This window comes from Acromyrmex echinatior, chromosome 5 (assembly GCF_024713525.1).
Source record: "Acromyrmex echinatior isolate Ae372 chromosome 5, ASM2471352v2, whole genome shotgun sequence".
Taxonomy (NCBI): domain Eukaryota; kingdom Metazoa; phylum Arthropoda; class Insecta; order Hymenoptera; family Formicidae; genus Acromyrmex; species Acromyrmex echinatior.
Window position 1 is genome coordinate 1,518,038 of NC_141856.1, and position 8,117 is coordinate 1,526,154.

Genomic DNA, 8,117 nt, shown 5'->3' on the forward strand with positions numbered 1-8,117 from the left:
ATTCGCGATCGGAAGGTTATTTCTTTTCATTATTTATGTTTAAATCATGGCAGAAAACACAAGATCTTAAAAATGGATATACTTATGCAGAATCATTTTACAATGACGAATTATATCCTGAAAAGGCACTGGAGTATCGTGAAAAATTAGAGGAATTAAAAAATGCATAAGAAACATTCGAAGCAATTACTTCAGCAACATTTCGATAATTTAGAAAAATACATCTCAAGATGATCTTGATAATCCAATAGGTATACAAAATATTCAAGCTGGTAATGCGATGTAAGATTTTAAAGATCTTGGTAATAAACAGAAAATCGATATATCAGAAAAAATTTCAAAATTGAATGCGAATCAAAGAAGAGTATTTGATAGAGTCACTAATATCAGGTAAATCACTACTATGTACGTTAGCGGAGAATGAGGTACTGGTAAAAGTTTCTTAATTAGAACAATTAAATGTTGAATAAAACAAAATCAAGAAAGATACTGCTGTAGCAGCATCTACTGGTATAACAGCATATAATGTAGACGGTTTGACAATTAGCTAACCACGTTTTGAAAGTTTTAGAGCGGACCTTAAATGTTAGATCTTAGATGTTAGTCTTATGACGAAGTGTCAATGATATCTAATTTAATTCTTATGTAAATACACTTACGACTATGTGAAATATACGATACTACTGATTGTAATGATACTACTGATTGATAATGGTTGGTTCGGTCAAAAGCACATTCTTTTATTTAGAGATCTGCTTCAGTTACCTCCTGTACATAAAAATCCTTTATACAATTAATAGATGAAAACATTCGTAAATATCTTGCTTCTTGCTATTAATCTATGGACTATTTTACTTGATTATGATGAACTGACAATCAATATGTACCGGTAAGGAGATAGATCTTATCGTGAATTGCTTTCCAGAATTTACGTTGGTTATTAACACCATCTGATTGTGATATTCTTGAAAAAAAAATTTTTTTTCAAAGTATTGAGTATTTGGAAACAAGATTAAATGAATTATGTGATTTTATTAATAATTTATTATCTGCTGTCGTTTATTTATTACCTATTTGTCATATGTGTAACAAACTTAACGCTGCAATATCGAATTGCTTCGAAAGAAATATTTTTAATTGTTGAAGATACGATTGATTGTATTCCACATATGAAAAAGAGTAACAAAGATATTGTCAAATAATGATGATGATGATACTAGAACAGTTGGACTGTCAAAGCAAATTACAATTAAAATTGAAGCGAAAGTTATAATAAGATGCAATATTGCCAGTTTAGGCCTTGTAAATGGTACAATTGCTACAATTGCAGTTATATCAGTTGTGCAGAATAAAACTGCTGATTATATAAAAAAGATAAAAGTTCTGTTGCCGTCTGATTTAGAGTATTTCATTGAAAAAGTAAGTGTTAAGTTTCCAGTTATGGATAGAGTATATGTTATTAGAAAACAATATCCATTATGTTGGAGTTGGTTTACAGTATTACCATTCATAAAAGCCAAGGATTGAGTTTGCAAAATATTATTACGGATCTAGATAACAATATATTTAGTTGTGGTCAGACTTTGTTGCATTATCTTAAGTAACATCTCTTGATGGACTACACTTAATTAATTTTGACACTTCCGTATTTGGTAATAACAAAGCTATTCTAGAATGTAATCGAAGGAAACAAATACATAATTCAGAATCAGAAATAATCACTACTTCAAAACAGCGTTATCGTAAAGTTAAAGACATGTTTCGTGGACATCGTCGAAAGTAATTACTTCCATTCAAGAATTAGGTAAAAAAGAAGCTCCAGAATTAAGAAGTACTGCTTGGATTATACGCGATTTCCAAATTATAAGTTTTCATGCTATGCTATCAAGGTTACATGCTATCAAGTTACATGTTATGCGAATGCAGTATTACAATGTTTATTAAATTTATATATTTTCAGAAAAGAATTATGATAAACTTGATGTTTTAAATTTGATCACGCATCGATATGAACATGGAATGAATAATTTGAATACCTATAAAATACGGCAATCTTTAGGAGAATAATTTTCGGTTGCTCATAAACAAGATGCATTAGAATTTCTTTTTACAGCTCTTTCTACAAAATATGATTATATAAAAAATATGAACATCAAGCTACTTCTACTTATTGATTCAATTCATGTAGTTATAGAAATGTTATCACTAATATTGTACTAATATCTTTATTTCAATTTCTATTAACAATCTGAAAAAGAAAAGTTATAATCTTGATGATTTATTAAAAAATACACTTTTTATTTATTTAGAAGGGGTTATTAAACGTTTCATAATGATTGTGTTGAAAGTCCGAAAATTATTGGCGCGCAATCACATTTGGAACAAATAAAATTGATTAAATATATTCGTAACATCTAACTTTGGCCGTTCGGCATTCTTTACTTTATTCGATTTATTCATACACGGTCGTTCTTTTCAACGTTTAAAAAATACATTTTCATCACATTGGTGTCAGACGTTTGATAAATTATATGAATGTTGTGGAAGAAATGATATTATATGTTATTTAAAAGTGAATTAGTTTCGACAAAAGAAATACTTATTATTAACTTAATATCATTTTCTTCAGAAGATGATAACTTAGTAAAAATACCACACAAATTTAGTTTACGTGCAGTTCCGACAACGAAAATAATAATAGCTGGACAGAAATAAAAAGTTATAAATGTTATATTTCATTACAGTTTGTGTATCAATGAGGGTCATTATACAAGTAGGGTAACTCTGGCAAATATACGTCGCGCTGGGATTTACGCTGCAGAAGTCAGAAAAAATAGAAGAAGTGGGGGTAATTTTCCCGTAACTACTCTGTTACATACTTTTATGTTATTAATATTGTGTTATGATTTCAATTTTTTTCTTACTGTTAATATTAATAGAATTATTGTGAGTAGAATCGATTTGTCACTGTAATAAGTAACGCCATCATAAATTATAATCTATATAAAATGATCACTGTAAAGCGTAAAAGACTTAGTGGTTATTTCATGATACATAGGTGTAGTGAAATAAAGCATGTTATACAGCAAAATACAAGTACTTCGCTTTCGTATTCTTTGTTTAATTTGTTGTCTTATATATCCCAACCTGCATTTTTAGCGAGCGGAATTTATGCCCAAAGCATACAAAGTGCGCATATTGAATTCAGTGCACTAAATGCAATAAACGCATTATGTAAAATATGTATCTCATGTCATAATATTTATAGGAAAATTATACCTATAAGAATAAAATTGGAAACAAGTTTATATTAATTAAAAGTAATAAAAAAGTTCTGTACTTATAACAAAAGGTAACATAAAAGTTTATGTTAAATAACATTACTTTAAATACGAAGCGCCACAGCGGTCTGAGTGTTGAGATGTTGAACTAATATATATATTCATAAATGAATTAATTTCAGAAATGACAATTACGTGCCGATATGATTGTCGGACTTTCAACGCAATCAATCTAAAATATTAATAATCCCCCCAAATTTCCCAAATTAATCTTAAAAAACTGTAATAAACTTGCGAAAAATATTGCCTCGAACCCGTATCTTTTGCATTCCGTGCAAGCGTTCTAAGCCACCGAGATCTTAGCAATATTCTCCGCAATAACCGATATGTATAGAGAGTTACGCATTATTTCAGCGCATGTATGTGTATAAACAATAAGATTGGAAACAAGACCATTTATGTTAAATAATATTACTTTAAATACAAAGCTTATTTGTATAAAATTGTAATTATTATTTATTATTTCATATACATATTTACCATTCTTATTCTTTAATAAAACTTTATAAACACATTTTATAAGTTATTGTGTCATTTCACGTCTTATTTACAGTAAGTCAAGTAAGATCGTGGTCGGCTTTACTCGAAGCTAGTAAAAGATATCGACCTAAATCTATTATAAATCCATAGAAAATACCTTTGTCCTTGATGCACTATCAAGAAAAATTCAGTTGTCATTGAATTTTCTTAAGAGAATCACATTAAGCGCCATGAGTACTAAATACGCATCATGCTATGAAGCTGTGTTCCTCTGCACTCACCCAAAAATGTCACAATTAGCGGCTGCTAAATATATGAAAAATAGTCGAAATCATTCGTACAGAAATGGGTGAAGCGATATAATGTGGCAAAAAATGTCGATGATTTACCGGAACGTGACTCGATATGCAAAGTGGACAAAAAAGTTGATAAAAAAATAGTGAATCTGTTTTCGCGGAATCCTGGCTTAACACTGCGCCAAGGACAAGCAAAATTGAAGCAGAAAGGTTTAGATATATCGTACGAAACTATTCGAACCTATCTCAAGGCTAATAACATGAAATGGTGCAACATCACGCTGATCGACCACGCTCTTACTTGAATTACTGTATATGCATTATTTGTAAATTTTTCATGAATCGTACATATCCTTCTATGAATAGTCATATACGAGGGCAAATCAATAAGTACCCGTGTTAGTAATGAAGCAAAGACGAAATAGACGCAAGCTTTTCACAAAATTTTTTTTTATTTTTTTCAATGTAATCCCCTTTTAGGAGAATACACATTTCCCAACGCTTCTGCCATTTTTTTGACCCCTCAGAAAAATACGATTTGTCGAACTCTACAAAATAGGCTTCTGTTTCGGCAATGACCTCCTCATTCGACGTGAATTTCTTTCCACTGAGCTATTTTTTCAAGTTTGGAAATAAGAAGAAGTCACAGGGGGCTAAATCCAGAGAGTACGGTGGATGCGGCAGCAATTCGTAGCACAATTCGACCAATTTAGCTATGGCGACTGCGGAGGAGTGAGTCGGTGCATTGTGAGCAATCGCGGCACCCATCGGGCCGACAACTTTTTCATTCCCAAGTTATCATGCAAAATATTGAATGCCGTTCCGTACGACATGCCTATGGCCTTTGCTACTTCATGCACTTTCGGCAATCAGTGAGAACCGTGTCGTGGACTTTTTCAACGATTTCCTCAGTAATCACGTCTGCCGGGCGGCGCTCTTCATCAAAAACAGACGAACGACCACATTTGAATTCGTTGAACCAATATCTGACGGTTATCATAGATGGTGAAGAGTTTCCATAGACGGCATCTAACTTTTATTTCGCACATTTTTCCATCCAAAAATATAAAACGAATCACGGATCGATATTGCTCTTTTTCTATTGTACCGGAAAACATCAAACACGCTCACTACGAATTGCTGTCAAATCAAGACTATTGCATGAATGATTTTGAAATTTTGTACGGCGTCGTTTGAAAGATGGTAATACACGATGGTAATACCAACTTGCATCAGCAACGTCGCCTAGTCTAGAAACGGGTACTTGATTTGCCCTCGTATACCATCCCTATGGAATATACAAGCAAAGAATATACAAAAATGCAAGGATTTTATAATATAAAGTTCATTTTTTAAATGAAAAATAGATATTTCGGATTTCTAATATTTTTTTCAAAGTAGTAGACAATACAAAATTTTTATTAATATGATTCGTTTACTTTAAACATAGTAAATAATAATAATATTTAATAAATTAAGTTTTTATAGGTGCGGCGTATATAACGGAATTACCCTATATGTAGAGAAGAAAACATCTAAATTAAAATTGATGATGGTAAATTATAAAAAAACAATGGTCTAGAGGTACTAAAGATATTTCTATTATCTAATAATATATAATATTATTATGACAAGTAACTAATATATTATTAAAGATACCAGTTTTAAAGTGAACATACATCAAGTATATTCTCAAAAATTTAAACTTTAAAAAATTTAAATGATTATCTGACAATATATTATTACAAGTAACTGATATATTATTGAAGGTGCCAGTTCAAAAAGTGAACATACATAAAATATATATACTATTTGAATTTAATATAATATATTATTATAAAAAGTAATTCATATGTTATTGAAGGTGCAAGTTCAAAACGAACATACATACATACAAGTAAAACAGGTTACAATTTCATTCTAAAAAATAAGTGCGATATGTTATTCTTAGTGCACAAAAAATATAAAAGTCGTTTATTGAGATTTGATTTGAAATTTATATTAATCCATACAATGAAAAATAATTGCTCATAATTTCAGAGTATCAAATTTGCAAGTTTTGCCATTTTCGCAATGGTTAACGAGATATTAATTACTGAAAATCGCCGAATATATTGATTTTAATAATTTTGTACTAAAGTATTATCAACCTCACAGAAATAACAAGAGACAAAAATTGTTTAATTTCTTCTCATAAAATTCTGAAAATTTTTTCAGAATTTTGTAATATCGTATTTTCTCATATTGATAATCTATCCAAGCGGTTAACAAAAACTTACGGATACTCTGTATATTTATATACTGTGGATACGATGATGCATATGCTGTTGTTTTGCCCATCTTGGGCTGCGGAGAGGACGTCACTTTTTGAGCGGACAGGACATATGGCTCTATTGTCAGGGCGGGCATTGTACTATATGTGCTCCGCTGCGTGTTGGACGGCCCTCGCGGATTTCTGCGTCATGTGAAGCCGTCATGTGAAGGAGTGGACCGAATGGAAGCGTCAGGCCTTGAAGAGGCAAAAGGCTCTTTTAGCTCAGGCCTGGGGTCTGACGACAACCATATATAAAAATGTATATATAATGTACATATTTAGGATAGTATTTAATATAATATAAGATAGGATTCTAGCTTTAAGTAGTACCGGACCATGGAGGTGAGAGTATACTCACCACTTGGGTGAACCCTGATGAAATGCTGTATTTCCTAGGGTAGGCAGTTCCTAGATGTGTCCAATATGCTCTTGCGGAAGTGCTGAATAGGGGAATAGTTTTTTAGCAGATAGGCGATGTCCCTTCTTATAGGAAGGACGTAGGCTCCTGCACATCGAATCCTGCAATCATGAGATCGGCTCCTGGGTATCTTCTTCTCATCAAGTTATGTTCTCCTTCGGGAGCATCCCGGATAAGGGGCTATGTGAAGATTTTTCTCCTCCTCCAAAAAAAATATATTCATACAATATTAAAAATTCATTCTGTTGCAATTGAAATAAATATTAAAGGTTGTGTTAAAATCGAAGAGACGATGAAAATATGGTTATATTCTCACAAGAATGAGTGATGGAGGGACCCATTCTTTATTTTAGTATGCATTCATAATGACACACTTTACATCAATTGAGATGTAATATCAGCTGTATAACAACAGGTTGTGAACATCAGTACATCCACTAGATGTCTGTACATATATTTTTTTTATATCTTTATCGATCAGTTTAAAACCGATCTATTTTAAATATATATATATATATATATATGTATATATACATATTAGGTGTTGGAATTAATTCGTAGCGTTTTTTAATGAAAGAATGTTATTTATTTCACATGAGCATTAAAAAATACATTAATGAAAGTACTTCCCATCACTTGTAAAACGCTACGAATTAATTCCAACACCTAATATATGTATAACATATATATTATATATATATATATATATATGTAACAACAAACGACGAACCCGATTAGGTCATTCTCAATGTCACAATTACAAAGTGACAAGTATGTGTATATATATATATATATACATATATATACATATACACATAACGATTATAAACGAAAGAAATACTATGAGTCGCTCATCTTCTCTTAACTAAAAAAGACAAAAACCAAATTTAGAATATTGTCAGCGAAAAGAGGGCAAAAAATAATCCCGAGGAACAGAACAAATTTAAACAAACTAAAATGGAAGAATATTGGCTAGGTGTACAAGTAGCAGTAGCAAATAGATTTGATTCCTAGACAACGCGGGTGAAGTTAACCCAAGAAAAATCAGTCAAATCTCCTCCTATTTTTGTGAACAGAGTAAACAACATCCAATCTCTTATGGAATTACTTAGCAATATATTTCCTAACAACTATGAAATTAAAATTCGGAAACAGATAAAAATCTAACCGAAAAGATACAAGAGCAAGTCAATAAATTTTTAGAAAAACATAGTAAAACACATTTTTTTGTTTGATTCATTTTTATTTTTCAACATAGTCTCCTTTCA

General features: G+C 31.0%; 1 pseudogene; it reads left to right on the top strand.

Moving 5' to 3' along the window:
* Positions 1 to 692: 692 nt before the first annotated feature.
* Positions 693 to 6,659, top strand: LOC147909632 (uncharacterized; annotated as a pseudogene).
* The last annotated feature ends 1,458 nt before the right edge of the window (positions 6,660 to 8,117 follow it).